Source organism: Myotis myotis, unplaced genomic scaffold (genome assembly GCF_014108235.1).
Source record: "Myotis myotis isolate mMyoMyo1 unplaced genomic scaffold, mMyoMyo1.p scaffold_m19_p_16, whole genome shotgun sequence".
NCBI lineage: Eukaryota > Metazoa > Chordata > Mammalia > Chiroptera > Vespertilionidae > Myotis > Myotis myotis.
This window is the reverse complement of record NW_023416320.1, coordinates 24,281,768-24,302,137: the sequence shown is the minus strand read 5'-3', so window position 1 is coordinate 24,302,137 and position 20,370 is coordinate 24,281,768. Positions and strand designations below refer to the sequence as shown.

Below are 20,370 nucleotides of genomic sequence, written 5' to 3'. Positions count from 1 at the left end.
AGTTGTTGTGCTTATTGTTTTGCTTTATCATTTTAGTTTGAATACAATCTTAAGAAATTAAAAAATAAACAAAAAAATGAACTTACTATGTGTTGGATTACCATGATAACAAATCGGATTTAAATGTGAGTTACAAGTCAATGCCACCTGGCACAGTGCCTGTACTGCTATGAAGTCATTATAACCCATTTTAAACAGGAGCCTCTGTACCAGGCTTCCACTGCTTTAAAAACATTTTGTACTAACATAGGCATTCAGTTATTGTCTTTATATTAACTAGCAAAACAATACTTTTGTTTTACTTAGAGGGAGGGGTTAACCTTGGTAAATAAAGGAAAGACTTTGAAAGAACTGGCAAAAATCAGACCTTTATATATTGTGGCTAAAGCTTTATTACCTCTGTTTCAAAGTCAGGGCAGTTTGGTTGCAAAATTGGAATGGCTCAGGGCTCCAGGGAAGGAAGATAGGTTTGCTCAGTGTGCATCTCGGTTCTCGTTCTCTCTCTCTTCCCCCCACCCCCACAACACAAGCAAAGGAACTGTGTTCTCTGTAGTAATTACTTTATAGCCTGGAGCATGAGATTTGATCATTTATATCTTGCCTTGGATCAGAAAACACATTATTATTAGTTAAAAATTTATCTCTATATTTTTTAAATATCAAACCAGTAGTACGCCCCGAGTTTTGGCCATTGCATACTAAATTTTACAAGTTAGGTAACTGCCACTGGAAAGATTCCCTTTATGAAAATTATTCAAACCCTGCTTTTTTTCCCCCCCAAACCCTGCTTTTTATGGAGCTAAGACTCTTTCTTAAATCTGCTGAACTCCAGTATGAATGGCCCTAGATGAAGAATACCCTAAACAGATCATCCCCTGAAGATTTATATATATATATATATATATATATATATATATATATATATATATTTCTTATTTTCTCTCTCATATTTCTTTCTCAAGGTTAAAGGTAAGCTAAATGGACACTCAAAGATTTTATAGCCTTGTGATTCTCTAGCTATATTCTTTTTACTTTATTATTTATTATTGTTATTTTTTAATCCTCACCCAAGGACAGATATATATATACATACACATACACACACATGTATATATGTCCATATATAATATGTTTTCAAATTGATTTTTAGAAAGAAAGGGAGAGAGAGAGAAAACATTGATGTGAGAGGAAAACATTGATCAGTTGCTTCCCTTATACACTCTGACTGGGAATCGAACCTACAATATAAGCATGTGCCCTGACTGGGAATTGAACCCTTCACTTTTTGGTGCAGGGGACAACACTCAACCAACCGGACTACTAGGCCAGAGTTCTAGCTGTATTCTTTGACCAAATTTACTCATAAGCCAGATTGTATTGCTTGCATTGAATTTGTAAGAAATACCTGGGTTTGATTAGATCAAAACAGAGCATTACTACTTCATTGTAAAGTTTTTTTTATGACTGAATTTGGAAAAATAACTAAACGTTTTTTTAAATGCTCAATGGTAGGAGATGCAGGACACAGACCGTAGTTTCTAAAGCTCTTTTGCTGAAGAAGAGGATAGAACAGGTAGGCAGGCCTTGAGTTGGAGAGCTCTACAGGTGCGTGGAAACCAGGAAGATGTTGGGCTGTGGTTGGCGGATAGGGGTGTTGGTGGGCAGAGTGGAGCTCCGACACTGAAACCAAGTAGCTCAGAGCTGGGCACAGGCCGAAGAGGAAATGGGGTGTACCCAGCTGAGCAGTCGGCAATCAGGAGGCTACAGGCACCCAAGGGCAAAGTAATACGAAGTTTCCAAAGTCTGAGAGGGCAGGTAATAAACTGAGAACACCACAGGGAGGGAAAACCAGGGAACCAGAAACTCAGCAAGCTGTGTGAGCGCTGGCACCAACAACAAAGACCTCGATAACAGGGGCCAAGCCCTGTTTATGATGTAGTGGGAAAGGCATGAGCCAAAAGAATCTGACCTCAAATTCCTCCCAACCACGCCTTGTGACCCCGAACTTCTAGCCCCGTGTCCCAGTGCCAGGCACAGAGAAAGGAGAAATGAATCACCAGGAGATTCAATTTCTCATGTACAGAATAAGGGTTTTACCTGCCTCCACAGGGTTGACATAAGGACACAAAAAATGAATGTAGTAAAGATATCAGGAAATACCTAACATGCCTTGAACTAGTGCTCCGTAAATACTGGCTTCTCTTTCTTCTTTTCGATAAGGATCTTCCATATTTACTTTCAGCTGGGGCAGGCGACCAGGGAGGATTCGAGAACCAGTAAAGGTCAGTGGTTTATGTCGGCTAAAAGGAAAGCGAGGAGCAGGAGAGAAAGGCTAAAATACTGACACGGGCCTGGGAATTTGCCAGGGGCAGGGAGGTGTATGTTTAAATTGTTGGTACCTTTCAGAAGTAGCTCTCAGCTGGAAATTCCTGTCAGGACAGGATTGTGGGATACTTTCTATTTTGAACTAAAATAACTTACTGCTTAAAAAAAAATCCTGGTCAGTTTCTGTTTGTGATCCCTTGACCTTATTTTCATTGTCAATGAGGTTTCTTGTAGGGGCAATTGAGAGGAGTGTATAAGTGTGCAATGGCTGGTATGGAGAGATAGGAGAACCATTTAGAAGCTGTGTTTGCAAAGCCAGTGTACGGTCTTTACTTACATAATGTGTTATTTAGGGTGGGCTTACAAGGGGGGGGGGAGTTGATAAAGATAATTTTCCACAATAAAAAGTTGTTCTAAAGTTAAATTCTGTGGTGTCATTTCCTTGGTTATAACCCTGTGTTCCACATCTCTCCTCCACATGCCAGCGCCCTGAGGCTAAAATCCAAATTCTCTAATATGACAGATAAACATTTATGATCTTCCTGTAGCATAGTGGGTGGCCTCATCTTTTCCTGCTCTACCTCTCCCGTACTAGCCTGAGGCCTAAGTCAACTATTTAAAATTCCAATAGTATCCCATGTTCTCTTTTGGATTTTTGTAAATTATTTTCGTCCTACCTGAATCATTTTCTTCTTCCACACTGTTTGTCTTCAAACTCCTACTTATGCTTTATATCCTACTTTGGAAGTCACTTCTTCCGGGAAGTCTTCCTCAAATCTCTTAAGACGGGGCCAATTGTCTTCTTCACCATGTGCTTCTATAGTTTCCAGTACTTGCTTCTATTGTGGGGAAAAAAAAAATCACATTGTGCAGTAATTATCTACATACTATCCTCCCCCCCCCCCCCAACACACACACACACACACACACACACACACACACACACACACACAAAACTGTGGATGTTGAGGGGACAAAACTATCTGGTCAACCCTGTATCCCAAGTACCTGAAAGAGAGTATCTATTCAATAAATATTTGTTAATAAACTGACCCTGAGCAAAATATTTCCCAGCAACAAAAACAATCCAGAGCAACTTTGGTGATAATAGAGCACATATTGGAGCATCAGTAACTCTTGAATAAAACTAATTTAAAATTGTGCAGATGCCAACAAAAAGCCTTTATAAGGCCACGAAGTACCATTATAGAATCAAATTTATATGTTTATGTACACATGTGTGTGTCTGCTTTCATAAAAGCCTATTGAAATCATGAAAAAAATGTTAAAATTAGTTAGGATGTTAGAGGTTTTCCTGAAGCTCAAATGGGATAATACAGTGAAATATTAACATTGTACCGACACATAAAAAGCAGTAATAAGTAGTGGTAACCCCTTAATGTTGTTGTTATCATTAATGTCAGTGAAATGTTCAGTTTCCTGGACAATATCCTTCCTTGCTCTGCATTTGGCTGATCTCAGTTTAGGTTGCTGTATCCCCTCAGATCTCTCCTGCAATTAATTAGCTTTCCACTCCTGGGTAATAGACTGAATAGTGTTCCCAAAGATATTCAGGTCCTAATGCCTGGATCCTGTGAACATTACCTTATATGGTGAAAGAGGCTTTGAAGATGTTATTAAATGAAGAATCGTGAGGTGAGGAGATTATTCTGGGTTATCCAGGTGAGTCCCAATGCAACCACAGGCATCCTTATACGAGGGAGATTTGACAAACAGAAGAGACAAGTGACCACTGAGGCAAGATGTTGTGCTGCTGGCCTTGATGATGGAGGAAAAGGTCCATGAGCCAAGACATGCAAGGACTGTAGCCCTTGAGGATGGAAAAGCTAAGGAGACAAATTCCTCTCAGAGGGAGCTTGACCCTCCCTATACCTTGATTTTGCCCAATAAACCTGGTTTGGGGCTTCTTACCTCCAGAATTGTAAGAGAATAAATAGGTGGTGTTTTAATACACTACATTTGTGGTAATTTGTTACAGCAATATACCCTCCAAACCATCATGACCCATTCATTTGGTTTCCATAAGGAGAGATGTTTTTCTGAACACTCCTGGCCTTTTGCCCCTTGGGTTTTTTTCATGGATAAATGATATTTACTGCCATAACCCCCTTCACTTCTTTTTTTCCGTTAGTATGTTGTTTGTTTTCCTACCACCTGCATCATCAGTTCTGTGAGGACAGAGTCCAGGTTTGTTTTGTTAGTCTTGGCTTCCTTAACCCTTTGCCTGGAGCATGATATTACATTCAAATGTGTGAAATTACCCATGGTAGACCATTGGCAGTTTCATATGATTCAATCTAAGGTTCTTAATTAAGGTGTGTTGAATAAAAACATCTAAGGAGAAGAGTAATTTAAGTTCTTTAAGTGTCAGGGACTGGTCCTGAACCCCATCTCCATCTCTTCAGTTCCCTAATCATGGAAGCCAGGAAGATCATGTGGGTGCGGGAGTCCCACGGCTAGAAGCCACGTCTCTGGTCATTTCTTGCCCAGTAAATACAATAGTTACATCTAATTACCAAATGCAAGCAAACTCAGAGTTATAAGACAAAAAACAGGACTCTGGATTTCATCATGTAGAGTGTTTTGCTGTAATTAGCTCATTAATCTTGGCAATAGCCCTACACATCGATGCTGTGTATTCTCACTTTTCAGATAAGGACATTGAGACACAGAGAGTGTAAGTAGCTTGTCCAGGGCCATGTTACTTGCTAGTGGCAGTGCTGTGATTTAAGCTCCGTATGATTCCAAACCCCACCCTCCATTGCCTTGAGAAGCACCGATCGAGGCAGAGGCATTAGCAGCACAAGGTAACATAAGAGAGACTTGTGTGTGTCTGTCTCTGGGGCATAGCACTTGAGGGAGGATTGATCTCTCAAATTTCATGAAAGGATTTTCTAGTACATCTGAGTACAATGAGCCCCAGTGTGAAAAGGATGCAGTTCTGCTGATAACTCTGTCCTGCAAACTAGTAAGTCATTTTCTGCATGCATAGGAGCTAATATTTATCACCAGAAAACTACAAGACCTGTAAGTTTAAACAGTTCAGAGGCAAAGAGAATGGGTCTGTTTGGAAATAAAACAACTGTATACAAAGCTTTCTTTGGAGAACTAATAATATTTGAGTAAAATTAGCAAATTTAGATTATTGTGTCATTATCCATAAGATTTTTTAGGATAATTTCCCTCGATAGGTTTATTTTCCCCTCAGGTTTAAGGTATAACTGACAATTAAAATTGTATATATGTAAGGTGCACAGTGTAATAATTTGGTATATGTATAGCTGTGAAATGAATGCCAAAGTCAAAATAAGACACCCATCACTTTACATACTTTTCTATTATTTTTGTGGTAAGAACATTTAAGATGTACTCTCTTAGCAAATTTTAAGTGTACATTACAGTATTATTAACTACTAGAAGCCTGGTGCATGAAATTCCTGCATGGATAGGGTCTCTAGGCCTGGCTGGCGATAGGGCCGATCAGGGCCTTCTGGCTGCAGGCCGGGGCCTGCCTTTGTTCAATGCTGCCCCCTGGTGGTCAGCACACATCATAGCGAGTGGTCAAACTCCCAGTCAGTAGAACTCCCGAGGGGACAATTTGCATATTAGCCTTTTATTATATAGGATAGTCAACATAGTGAACATCCATAGAACATATTCATCTTATAGCTGGAAACTTGTATCCTTTGACTAACAATTCTTCATTTCCCCTATCCCTTAGCTCCTGGCAACTACCATTGTATGCTCTGTTTCTATGATTATGACTTCTAAAATTCCACAAACAAGCCTTACCACCCAGTATTTGCCTCTTTACATCTGACTTATCATAAATAAGGTTTTTTTAAAATATTTTATTGATTTTTTTACAGAGAGGAAGGGAGAGGGATAGAGAGTTAGAAACATCGATGAGAGAGAAACATCGATCAGCTGCCTCCTGCACACTCCCTACTGGGGATGTGCCCACAACCAAGGTACATGCCCTTGACCGGAATCGAACCTGGGACCCTTGAGTCCGCAGGCTGATGCTCTATCCACTGAGCCAAACCGGCTAGTGCATAAATAAGTTTTTATATATATTTTTATATTGCAGACAATTTCCTAAGACCTACTATTTTATAAAATTAAACAAGGTTTAGCAAAAATATGTTTGGTGGGTTTTGTAATAGATATATAGATATATCACTGCCTTACTTGCAACCTGAATGCACTAATTGAGACCTGGGGGTTGTGTTATAGTGGAGGCTGTTGGTCTAGTCTACTGAGACTAAATTCATGATGCTGGTACATTTCTCATTGTCAACATTTGAAGACACAAATGTTTAAGGTGTTTTATTCTGGTGTATTTAGTTGAGCCTATTCTAAGCATCAAGAGACCAAGTTTACATGAAAAATGAAAAATGCCGAAGGTGAGGGAGTGTGCTGTGTCTTATCTCCTGTAGTGTGCGTTCCCACAGAGTAATATCCTTTTTACTATCTAGGGGAACACTGATGTTCAGACTCCCACTGCAATGCCCTCTTGCAATTTCCTTCCTTATCACTCCAGAAATGAGACAGATGGTGAGGGGCACTTGGGATTCACATTTACTATATGCGTAATACCGTCTAAGCTAAATGGAACTTTCAACTCAGTTTTGTCAAAGGCAGTATTTGTTGAAAGCCAGTGATTTACAAGACACATTGATAGTCCCTGCAAAGACCTAAAGCTCTTGATTGATTGCTATTAAGCAACCTCCTTTTCTGGAGTACATTGGAAGTCGAGAGGGCTGTCTGTGAGCATTTATTATACTGGGAAGTTGGGATTGTGAATGGAGCTTAGTCAGAGGTGTACTTCTCTAGGCCTGAGTCTATGCTCAGGAAGTCACTCAAATGAGAGAATTTGATAAATATTTACTATGTCGATGCTCTGTACCTTTCTCTAAACACAAGCTCAAAAAAGAAATAAATCAACTGAATGGGCATTTATTGGGTATTTATAGAGCTCCTGTCATGTACCTGGCAGTGTGCTGAGTGTAGGGGATTCACTGTAGAGCTTGATTCTCAGTCCCTGCCTCACAGAACACGCACAAGATGACATGTGCAACAGAGAGGCAGCAGCAAGATGGTCAACAAAGGGGCAGGTACAAGACAGCAGAGCCCTGGTCAACTCAGTTTCCGCCACTATTTTCATTTGCTTCTCCAAACGTTCTTTCCCCACCTTGTCCACCGTGCTTTGCACCCAGGAGGCTGGTCTGTTATTGCTACTCCATGTAATTGCTGCCCCTTCCTTCTGGCTTCATGCTGAGCTTGGAGAGCACCCCTAGGGAACTGAAGAGGGGAAAACAGTGAGGTCATAATATTTACCCCTCACTCCTTCCCTGGGAAAGCCATTAAGAATTAATGTCTTTGAAACTGCTGAAAGTTATACAAACCCACCTTTTATATGCAAGATAATAATCAAAATAGGCAGTACATGTTGTCGACCAAGCATAAATTAATCAGGAGGCTTTGCTAAAATAAAAAATGACCAAGTTCTAATCAAGAGTTTTAGGATTTGCACATCAACAACACTGCCAGGTAACACCAGAATGTCCTGAAGAAAACAGAAAAAGTTGAGAGTTCATACAGTAAAGCATCATTTGAGAAGTTCCTGGGAAGCTCAGAGTCCTTATGACTTGGATTAAATTTAGTTTTAAATCCTAGCTCTAGAAATCATCTCTATCTCTGTCTCTCTCTCTTTCACTGTCTATATACCCATCCTAGACCTAGCCTGTCCCCTTCATTAGCAACCCCCAGAGGCAGCAGAAGACAGTAGCTGGCCCTGACAATGGTGACACTGTCTGAACCGCTGGCAGGCTAAAGATCACATCTCGACATAAGTTATGTTTCAGCTCCTGAACACTAAGGTGGAAAGACCCCTGGCTACTTCCCCATGAGATGGACTGAGGGACTCCAGAAAAGACCTCAGAGCTGTCCTCAAGAGCTGAAAAAATGATTCTTTACCCTTACCTCACCCCCAGCAAATCAGCTCCCAGCAGACCCCGGACCCTCTAACCCACAGTCTTGTGATTTTGCTCTATGTAATCTGTAACCTACACGCCACTGGGGAGTTTGGCCTTTTGAGCATTCGCTTCCCGTTCTGGGTGGTGCCTTTCATAATAAAATAGCCAATATTTCTCCACTATAATTTTTAGTGTCTAGTGTTTGGCTCTGCTAGTGCCGGGTGGACGAACTCTCTCTGTTCTGTAACACTTGTTAAAATAGAATGTACCAAGAATAAAAGGCTAAAGTCAAGAAATTATTCTTACATCAGAGCCATTTCTTTGCATATTACTGTTCAATTGAGCAATATTTTTCTATTTCAGAACTCTTTTAATAACTAAATTGTCTCTTTAGATTTGGTTGTAATTCCAGGCTTGAAAATTAGGGGAAACATTTCTAATTTTATCTCAATTTTCCAGGCCATGCTCTTTTACAGGTTTATCATAAATTAAATAAATATAAACTCGAACAAATATGAAGTGAAGTGTCAAAAGCAAATTAATTCTATTGGGTGTCAGTGCCTGGGTCAATCAACAAATGCCCAGATTTATTTCCTAGGTCTCTGCCAAATGTGTAAGGGGAGAAGAGGAAGAGAAAGACAAGACTTCATCTCCAGCTTGCAGTTTGAACATGGGAGCGTGGAGGAATGGGATAAATAAGTGATCTCTAAAACAGGGCAGAGAGACTCAAATCTTGCCTTGGTCAGGTACTCACTGTCTGTATCTTTGTCTCTCAGATGGTTCCTTCACCTATAACAGCGGTTCTCAACCTGTGGGTCGCGACCCCTTTGGGGGTTGAACGACCCTTTCACAGGGGTCGCCTAAGACCATCGGAAAACACATATATAATTACATATTGTTTTTGTGATTAATCACTATGCTTTAATTATGTTCAATTTGTAACAATGAAATTGGGCGTCACCACAACGTGAGGAACTGTATTAAAGGGTTGCGGCATTAGGAAGGTTGAGAACCATTGACCTATAACATGGGAGTGATGTTAGTTACTTTATAAACCTGTTGTCAGAGTGGCCTGTGATCCATGGCTAGCACTCTGCATACTTGGTACTCACTTCACGAAATTATCTCGAGAATTCATTTAAAGTTTTGAACTCAGGGGTGCATCAACGTACATCCACTTGACTGTGAGTTGAGAGAAGGGACACATCTTTGTATGCCTGGAGCCAAGAACAAGGACTGTGCAATGTAAGGAAGGGCTTCAACTGTATTCTGTGGATACAGAGTGAATATCTTCTCATCTTTCACATGTATGATCATCCTTTATCAGTTGCTAATGGGGTTGCAATTGTATTTGACAAGAACGCAAGGCCCAGGAATTTTCCAATAGCTGGCTAACACCTTCATTAATTCACAATGCATATTCTAGGAAAAATCATTCTGTTTATTTTTTTAAAAGACTTTCCACCAAGTCCTGATATAGTATTCTTATCATATAATGTTATGAGAAATCCTTTTTAGCATGGGCTATAGTCAGTAGGACAACGTGTTTCCTTGGCCTCATTTCTCTAGCTCTACATAATAATTTCAACTTTCCTTCTTACTACTATGATGGTGAGTAAAATAGATTCCCCCCAAAAGAAAGGAGAGCAATTATTTATTTAAATTTCTTGTAGTAACAATGGAATAACTTGGCCTGAGTTGTTCTTGGACTTGACCCCTGCAAAGCAGCAAGTCTAGTTTGTGGGGTTGATGTGTAAAAATAAGTCCTGAACACCAGACACTACTTCCTCACAATTGGCATCATAAATTAAAATTGTCCTAGCCCCATTGCATTTCCCTCTTTCCAATGGGATAGATATAGCTTTTCAGTTCTAGCATAGCCCTTGCTAATTTTATCATCTTGAAGCAGTTATTTATTATTCCCAAGTATTAATGTTTTTATCTGGAAATTAAGATATTTCATTTCAGGGGTGTTTGGGGGAGGAACGAAAAGACTATAGAAGACATTTCTGGAATGTAGCCAGTACTGAAACAGTGTTAATTCTCCTACAAAGCTTTTTTTCAGGTTAGTTTGCTTTTACTACCTATTAGTCACCTTGACCTTAAAATTTTATGATACAAACCAAAAGCAGAGGTTAGTGGGGAAAATAGGAAAACAAAAAGGTGAAAAGATAATATGCCAACTGGATATATACCCCAATGAACAGTCATTGCCTGTCTGTCCGGTCATTTTTCCCTCTTTCTGGAAATTGTTTCTCCACTCTCACTCCCTCCTTCTGGGAAATGGTCTTTCTCCCATTTTGGCCATCTAGTCTGAGTGGGAGCTGGCACTTCTTATAAGTCTCAGCCACACGTAAGGATCTGAGATGAGTCAATAAATCCAGAGTGACACTACTCACTGCCTGACCTTAGCTGATGGGTCTGGGAATGAACCCTTCACTCAAACTGGACAAACTAGTTTTTTAACGTGAAAAAGAGACAGCAGGAGTCAATCATTTTCTGGTGATGATAATGAAAGATTGAAGATGGAATTGCTGCCAGATTCTATATTTTCTGTTAGTGGGAAAACCTTTCCTAAGAAAGTAATGACAACATGTGGATAGAAAACATGCAGTGTTTTCTGGAGACATTGAAGTTTCTATTCCCAATTGGCCCCTGGGCCATATTTGCTTTTTTGTGTGGTTACAAGTCTTCCAAAAAATCCCTTCTTCTTCTTTTTTTTTTTTTTTTTTTTGGCTCAACTAGTTTTCTGTTGGCTTGCTGTCACTTTTAATTAGAAGTAATCCTGACTTAGAAAATCCTTTACAAAAAATAAAGACCCCATAAATCCTCACTCCAGGGCCAACAGGAGGTTCTGTGAGTGAATAAGAGAGCCTGAAGTCAGGGCTGTTGAAGAGTGGATATTGCCCTTACCTGGCTCTAAAAGTGGACCTAAATTGTCAGGGATGGAAGATAGGGGCAAAGAAAATGTTGGGAGGTAAGAGGCCATCCATAGGAATCTTCTAGCCATTAGGAGCACAATCAGAGAGTAAACAATAAAAATAACAAACATTCAGGCAAATGAAAGGAGTCAAGAGCCAGAGTCTGTGACGGGACATAATTAAAGGAGCAAACAGGCTGGAATGGGTAGCTGTATCAGTACCTGGACGTCAGCATCTGGATCACAGATCCCGCTATGATACAAAGAAGCCAGTGCTCTGATTAAAGGGTGGCTGTGAAGCCACATGCAGAAGGGAAAGGCACTGTTAGATGGATGTTTGGAAGTGGACAGAATATCATCTCACCCAAGACAATGATTTCAAGAAGACAATTTTCAAATGATGTTTTCATTCTTCATTTGTATCATCTATCGATCTGAAGTAGGCACTTCTAGCTCATGAGTGAGGCTCTAAAGTAAAAAAAAAAAAAAAAATTTAAAGGAGTTATATTCCCACTTTTAGAATACGTGGCATATAAAAATTCAAATTTGCAAGGTTATTATTTTTTTTACCTGAAGGATTATTTATTTTGCAAAACATTTACTATAGTGTTTCTTTAATCTAGGTAACAACCTTTCCCCAAAATAGTTAAATATGAGTCACTCATATTGTATTTAACATTTCAGGATACATCTCTTATATAAAGAAAGCAAACCTATAAACACAAATAAGTTGTTCAATGGAGTTAATATTGCATGGTTTTGTCTGCTGTAATGATATGTAAGAGTTCAAAATTTGGACATAAACTCATCTCATTCCAGATTACTATTTTAACTGTTCTCAGATGTGCTGTATATGTTGATTCATTCATACCATCAAGAGGAAGAAGTTATAGGTCTTTCAGTGGATCTTCAGAACTCATCATTCAAGGTTATAAATTCACTGATATTATGGCAAGCACTATCGTATGGAGAATAATAACCATCATCTCTTATATGAATAGTCTTTTGGAACAGAGAACTCTTTCCCACTTATAATCTTACATGCCTTATTGCAATCCTTTGAAGCAGGTACTCTAGGCACCCCCTCCCCCCTTTTTTTAAGAATGATAAAATTGAGGCTGGAACATTAAATGACTTGCCCAAGATTATACATGGGAATAGTAAATAGGAGAGCCAAGATCCATTTCCATTTCTTTTGACTATGTTGCTTTCCAGTACAATACAGCTGCTTTACAACAAAATACCTTATCTGTCCTTAAATGAGCTGTCTGAGATAGTTTACAAATGACAGTAACAACTTCCTCTTAGGGCAGTTTCCTATTCTCCAAGCATGATACTGTGTAATTGGCCCAGGACTGAACTTCTGGATAATTGCTCTGAAATCAAAGCCTGAAATGCATTTAAGCAATTTCTCAATTACTTGGCACCAAACTTCTCTTGGATATAATTCTGCTGTCTGATATTTGATAGACATGCCCCAATTTCTATCTGGTAATTTAACTCATACTATTTGTCTAGGTTAAACTGATTTAGCAAAATATGTTTATTCTACAGAGTAGAATTTTTGTTTGTTAAATTTGCATGAATATGTTGGAAAAGAATTTTAAAAACTTGAATCTGTATTTAAATATTTGGATATTTTATTATATGTTAAGAGATTTTATTACATCTTTAGATGCTTATGTGTGCACCATGAATATATATTTCTGTGAGGCTGAGAAATATATAATCATTGTATTTATAGCAATGTGTTTGCTTTATTGAACAAATCTCAGGCTAAAAATTCACTAGTGGCTAAGTATAAGCATATGAGACAATGAACTTGCTTTGGTTTAATAGCTGGGTAGATTTAGGAAAGAACAAAATATTACATTGTTAGAAATAAAACACTTTTTTGGTATTAATAAAAAGTATTGGGAAAGTTAGAATGAGCTTATAATTTCAGGCAAGAAAACAATTGGGAAATAAAAAAATAGTTGATTACGTTGCTTAATAAATAGCTAGGAAAAAATGACTCTTCTGTATTCAAACAGCTCCACCATATCACTGCAATTCCCCAGTTAGGAATTTTTAATTATGTATTAAAACACCATTTGCACTAGGGAATGGATATCATTAAGCTTACCACTTTCTCATTACAGTTTGATATATACACTTACAAGTTTAAAAAAATGAAAGTAAGAACTTGTCACTTCACACTAGAGAATTTAGAGGGTCCAGAGCATTAAGTAGCCATTATTCACCTTTAAAATCTATGATAACTCAATCATATTATTGTTGGTGACATTCAGAGAGTCCCTTAGTGAATATGTTCAATCTCCAGCTAACTTGTGAAAAGATAAAGGATTGTCTCAAATAAGCCTGCTGCAATAGTTGCCTCCGTTTTAAAATCATTATGTGGTCAGTTTATTTGCTGAGGCCTGTTTCTTCAGTCAAAGTGTGTATGCACAAGACATTTAATTTATTTCACTTAAATTTGCTATTTACAGGACAAATCTTACAACAAGGATTTTATGCTTGGAAAAGTTCTCTTGAAATAACTGCTTGTTTTGTTAAATTTACAGTGTTGCCATATACAGCCAGTTTTTCCAATAAATGCTATATTAACAGGATAATTATTTACATATGGACTTCATTTTATAGTAGGAAAATCCAAGCCTTTCATGTATTGTATCAGTCACACTATGCCACATAATTAAGTCAATACAATGTACCCGTGCACACTTAAAATATAGGCAGTTATAAACATTTCTTCACAAACATTTGGCCCATATTCATAGCCTTAGGAGAGTATCTCTCAAGGGAAACCAACTACTTTTGGCATTTTATCCCATCTTGGAGGGAGTGAGATATTTGTGGGTTGGATTCCAAATGTTATTGAAGTTGCCTAGCTACCACATCTCAGCAGAAGGAGAAACTGAGAATTTTGACAGCAATTGGCCATGTCGCAAATTAACATGGGCCTTTCCGACAGCTGGGTGATAGGGAGTTCTCCATTTCCACCTACAGTAGCTCGTATGCGTATGACTGACTATGGGCACCTGCTAAGGTGAACAGTCTTCACATGCTTCTGATTCACATCAAGTTTTAGTAGCTGTCAGGTCTCGAGGAACCGAGAGTGAATTAAAAAGTCAGTGAACAAATATTTCTGAACCCTGACCATGTGCCGGGATATGATACAGGGATACATAAGTCCTAATCTGAGGGAGTGGGGAATACAAGGGAAACTTCCATGAGTTGGAGATCATTAATTTGTAACATGAAGAGGACGTTGGCACAGAAAAGAGGAGCAAATGCCTCTATGTTGACTCAGGGAAATAAGCATTGTGTGTTCAAAGATCTCAGGAAAGCTTCATAGGGCTGAAAAGACAATCATAGGAAAGGAGCAAGAAGCAATTCTGGGCTGATTCTTAAAAGGTCTTAAAAGGATTATTAAGGATTTTGGACTTAATCTTAAAATAATAAGAAGCTATCAAAGGGCCATAACAGGAGTTTCATTAATCATGATTATGGTTTTTAAGAGATCCTGTTGGCTACTATGAGGAGAGTTAGTCAGTGGTGGCATGAGAGTGACAATATTAGATGCAGGAGACCAATTAGAAAGATATTATATTGTCACTAGAGGCCCAGGCATGAAATTCGTGCACTGGGGGGGAGGGTCCCTCAGCCCGGCCTGTGCCCTCTCACAGTCTAGGAGCCCCGCGATCGATCACCCCAAAGAGGTAGGCCCTGCCCACCTGGCCGGGGCTCTGTGATGGATTGCCCCCGCAGAGGGAGGTCCTGCCCACCCGCCACAGCCCGCTGCTCGGTGGCCTGGGCCTCCCTCTTTGGGGCAATCATGGGGCAATGCCTGGGGCCCCACCCAATCGCATTACATCCACCTGGCTGGCCTGGCGCCAGTGGGTGTCATAGCGTGGTTGGTCATTCTGCTGTTTGGTCATTAGGTCTATTTGCATATTATGCTTTTATTATTATAGATTATATTATTGCACCCAGAAGATGGCAGAGCCATGTACTAGATTGGTGCCACCAGGGACTGGATAACTACCTGGGCAAAGTGATGAAAGGGAGGTGGGGATCGAGGAGGAATACGTGTTCTCATGGACGCCTATGAGCAACAGGAAGAGCAGGAATCTTTGGGAAAGCAGAGTTCTAGGTGCTCATGAGAAACCCAAATGGAAAGGCTGTGTAAACAGATGGATCGATAATTCATGGACTCAGACATAGATTTGAATGGGAGTTATACATAGTAATGGAAGTTTTGAAAATGTTAGTGATTGCCTAGGAAGACATCACTGGACAAAGTCCCAAGGAATTCCAACATCTCATTGCTACTAGGAGAGGTGTGGATAATGGAGACTAGAGTGGCCAGAGAAACAGAAGAAAAAGATCAAAAGTAGAGACATGAGGAAAGCCAAATGAAATAATTGTTTCAAAAAAAGAAAAATCCTTATTGTATAAGGCTAAGAGATAGGATGAAATGCAGACTGAAAAGTATAGTTTAGTGAGGTTTACTTTTAAAGGTGTACTGTTTAAAATATTAGTGACCTGGTGGGAACAATTTTAGTGGAATGGTAGAAATAGAAAGTTAAGAGGTGAATGAGATGTGAATATAGACAACACTGTAAAATTTTGTTGTTGAAAAGAAGTTAGGATAGTAACTGGAATGGTAGTTAGCCTTTTAAATGAAAAAATACATGTATACATATATACATACATACCTTTATACATATATACATACATGTATGCATAAATACATATAAAGAACAGGTGCACACATTGGACTGATGATAGAGACGAGAGATACAATAACTAATCATGCTAGGTTCCTAAGAACATCAACAAAATTATGAAAATTTTTTTCATTCATACTTGGGTTGAGTCAATGTGTTTGTATTAGGTTCCAAATTACCTTAACAGCAGCATTTTTGAAAAAGCAAGTAAAATTTGGGAGAAGATTTGACTATTTATGTAGGTTTCAAGACCAGAAGTTGAGGCAAATTTCATCTAATAGCTTCTATTTTTCTGAAAATTTGGGGAATTACTTGAGGTCCTCTGCTGAGAGGGAGTGGGGATAAGAAGACATGAAATACTTGAGAAATGTAGAAAAAGAATTATTGTAAGAAGGAAATGTGTACGATGACTATAATGATAGGGTGGGCCTTGTAATCATACAGAGGGCTAAGTTGAGAAAGCTGAACACACACTCACAGTGATAGCCAATTGCCCAATAATGTGACCTTCCCCCGGAAGCACTCATCAACCAAGTATAAAACAGAAGGGTAGCTGGATTCTTAGCGAATGGTTAGCTATTTGTCACAGTAGAGCAATGAAAGGCAAGAGAGCAAGGGAGTTTAGGATATTAGTTTGTCATACTATGAAATCAAAATGAATAGAAATAAAACTTTTTTAAAAAGTTAACACTGGAAAAGTGGAAGACTTAATTTCTTTCCCATCAGAAAACACACACACCCCTCTATCTTATTTATTCTCCCTTAATGCTTGCCTTCAGTGCTCTTCTGTGGGATATGAAACATGGACATAATTTTCAAGGTTTAAAAAAACATACATATAGAAAAAAAATGAATATGAAATCCTGAGTGGCCACATTGAAATGGAGACCTCATTTCATTCAGTCAATAAAGTTGTGCAAATTTGAAAAGCAAATGATAGCACATGAGCTTTTATGTTCGTTAACATATACCATACTTGGGTTGAGTCAATGTGTTTGTGTTAAGTTCCAAATTACCTTAACAGCAGCATTTTTGAAAAAGCAAGTGATATAATACCTTTCCCTCATGTTCTGAAACATTTCATATAAATCAGTATGGAAGCAGATTCCTTCATTCACACTGTCGCCTAAAAAACAGACAAAGGCCCGAAAGCGAAATAATTCAAAGTTACTGTTCCCTCAGCAATTATAAATTGCATGTGTTCAGCTGATGTTTCTGGCCTGAGTAGACAAAAAGGTGGTACTAAAAATGAAATGGAGAGATTTTAATGGAGAACAAGATGATTTGAAGGTTTGCATTTTTTTTATTATATGAATAGTATAAGGCTTTGAATTTTCTTCTTACTTTTTCAAATAAAGAAGTAAATAAACTGAAACATTCACTATATATGTTACTTTGTCAAAAGGCCAAACTATTGGTTTGAACCATAATGACCTTATACATGATTCCCTACAAAGTGCTAGGCATACATGAGAAAACCAATGAGTATTTTCAGGTTACACATAGTTGAATCTGGTCATGTATAAGTAGGGTGATCATCTGTCCCAGCTTGCTTGGGACTGAGGGGTCTTGAAATTTTAGTTTTACAACTAGGACTTTTGGGGCAAATCTGAAAGATTTATTCACCCTTTAAGGAGCCTGGCTAATTATGACCTTCGATGGAGGGAAGTGTTATCTTACATATGTGTATTTTTAAAATTTGTAAGTAACCTTCCCCAAATCATTCAAAACTGATTCTGTTGATTATTTATTTCTAGTTTCATTGCGCTACTAGAGGTCTGGTGCATGAAATTCGTGCATGGGTAGGGTCCCTAGGCCTGGCCTGTGATCAGGGGCATCTTCCCCAGCTGCTGACAGCCGGTCCCACCCCCCCCACCCCCCCAGTTCCCCATTTGCCATTGGAGCCTGCTGGTTGGGAGGAGGGACCAAGAGGTTGGCTGTTCATGCCTGCTTGCCAGCCCCGCCCCCTGCTGCCAGTCGCCCTCTGTATGTGGGGTGATGGGTGGGGCGGGGGCCTTGGCCTGGCACTGCCTGCATCTGTTGCCACCCACCCCCAGTTCCCTGTTTGCCATCGGGTGATCATGGCCTGTGGGCTGGGGACAGCTCCTGCTTTAAGCGTCTGCCCCCTGATGGTCAATGTGTGCCATAGAGACTGGTCATTCTGCCATTTGGTCAATTTTCATGTTATCCTTTTATTATATAAGATTATTGACATATCACATTGTGTAAGTTTAAGGTGTACAATTATGATTTGATATATGTATATATTGCAAAATGATTACCACAATAATGCTAGTTAATACATCCATGACCTCACATAATTAGAATTTTTCATGTGTTTAGAACATTTAAAATCTACTTTCTTAACAACTTATAAATATATAATACAGTCTTGTTAACTATAGTCACCATGCAGTAAATTACACCATCAACACTTATTCATCTACTAGAGGCCCAGTGCATGAAATTCGTGCATTGGGGGCAGAGGGTCCCCTCAGCCCTGGCTGCCCCCTCTCACAGTGTGGGATCCTCAGGGGATGTCCTACTTAGGCCCACGGGGAGTGGGCCTAACCCACAGTCTGGCCTCCCTCTGCAGGAGGCAACCAGGCTGATCAGGGGAAGGCATCACCCTGACCACCTCCGCTGCTGCTGCCGCTGCCGGCCACCACAGCCGCCAAGTTGTTTTCGTCAACACAGAGAGGGAAAGACAGAGAGAAACATCAATGTGAGAGGCACACTTTGATTGGTTGCCTCCTGCATGAGCCCTGACCTGGGCCCTGGCCAGGGAGGAGCCTGCAACCTAGGTGCATGCACTTGATCAGAATCAATCCAGCCCCCCTGCAGGTTTGTGTCACCGCTCTGGCCCTAGCAGCCCAGCGCCGCAGCCACAGGGCTGGGACTGGGGGCAGGCCCCCCTGCATGTTGTTCTCTCCGGCTCTGGGGCCGGGCATGGGCCGTCCTGTCTGTTGTCCTCTCAGGCTCTGGGCCCACCTCAGGCCCCTTTTCCTGAGCTGGTTGTGACCATTACGGTGTCCTGGCCTAATTTGCATATTACCTCTCTCTCTATATATATATAGATTGACCCCTCAAGATATCTACTTGATTTTACTTGTCCCTTTAAGGCATGTTTCAAGCGAGGAATGGGTCTCATGCTGTTTATATGCTTGGCACCTCAGAATAATGCCCACATTAGGCACTTCATACATAGAGATTTAACGGGACAGTGATTTGTCAAGAAAAAAAAAAGAGAGAACTGACAGATACTACCATGTAAGAAATGCCTTTCCTTTTTCCAGGTCCCTGACTCTCAGATATACATGGAAATGGAAAATTTCTATAATCTCTGCTTTGTAAAATTTATCTTGGGGATAAAAACATATGAGAAATTTTTAGCTCCATGACTGACACAAAGTTTTATGAACCAGGATGCAACAACTTGGTAATAAAAGCATTTTCTTAATCAGAGCCAGAGGTTTCTGTGTTGTTATAACAAAGCCAATTTCCAGCCCTCCACCACCCTTTTTATTCCCTAGTCAATGAAATCGCTGTGCCTTCATGTATTTTTCAATATCTAACTGAAGCATTAGACATGTAGGTTTTCATAAAACCGAAACTCTTCCTTTTCATGAAATCTTTTATAAATACACCAAACTAATCAAACCAGTTAGTCTACATTCTTGGTAGAGCATTACCTGCTTCTTGACACAAGGAAGTAAAAATACATAATATATATAAAGCAATGTTGGATCAACGCCATGTACCTTAATGTTTGCTGACCAAAGATCAGAAAACTCCTTCCAGCTGTCATATTCTCGTTCAGCTATGCGATTGATTCAGTGAATGAGATGTTAATTCCACTGATAGAGTGTAAATGGGAAAAGGAGCAATGCAGAAATGTTAGTGGGTGGCCTTTCCTGTCTTTTAAGAGTGGGAGCAGCACAAGCTGTTGCACAATAGAATGAGGCGTGGGCCGTCCGGGGAACAGGCGTGGTGTTTATTGCCAATGGAAGGAGAGGTTCTGCTGCTGCATAGACTTGTCTGAAGAGCAGTGGAATCACAAAAGAGTTTTATCGTCATGCTAGTTATAGCCTCATTTTTATAACATTGAACGAGTTCCGTAGTGGCAGATGTTCTCAGATGATTGGAAATATTTATATCAATAATAGTTGCTGATTTTAAAAACAAAAGTATATTTGCTAGTTTTTCATGCCTGCTTCCTAACAAATACTGGTACACATCTTTTTTGCCCATTTTGTTTAAGAACTGCGGTGATTGTCAGGGGCAGGGGGTTGGGAAGAGGCAGAGGAGGGTATATGGGGGATAAATGGTGATGGATAGAGACTTGACTTGAGGTGGTGAGCACATAATACAGTGTACAGATGATGTGTTGTGG

General features: G+C 39.6%; 1 long non-coding RNA gene across 1 annotated transcript in view; it reads right to left on the bottom strand.

The window, feature by feature from the left end:
- Nucleotides 1–19,861, bottom strand: part of LOC118670536 — a 33,883-nt gene extending 14,022 nt beyond the window's left edge. The window contains exons 1-4 of the long non-coding RNA XR_004972369.1: nucleotides 19,739–19,861; nucleotides 11,609–11,712; nucleotides 7,541–7,650; nucleotides 3,003–3,164 (exon numbers count right to left, since the gene is read on the bottom strand). This is a non-coding gene — a long non-coding RNA (uncharacterized LOC118670536). The remainder of the gene's footprint in view (nucleotides 1–3,002; nucleotides 3,165–7,540; nucleotides 7,651–11,608; nucleotides 11,713–19,738) is intronic.
- Nucleotides 19,862–20,370: the final 509 nt, after the last annotated feature.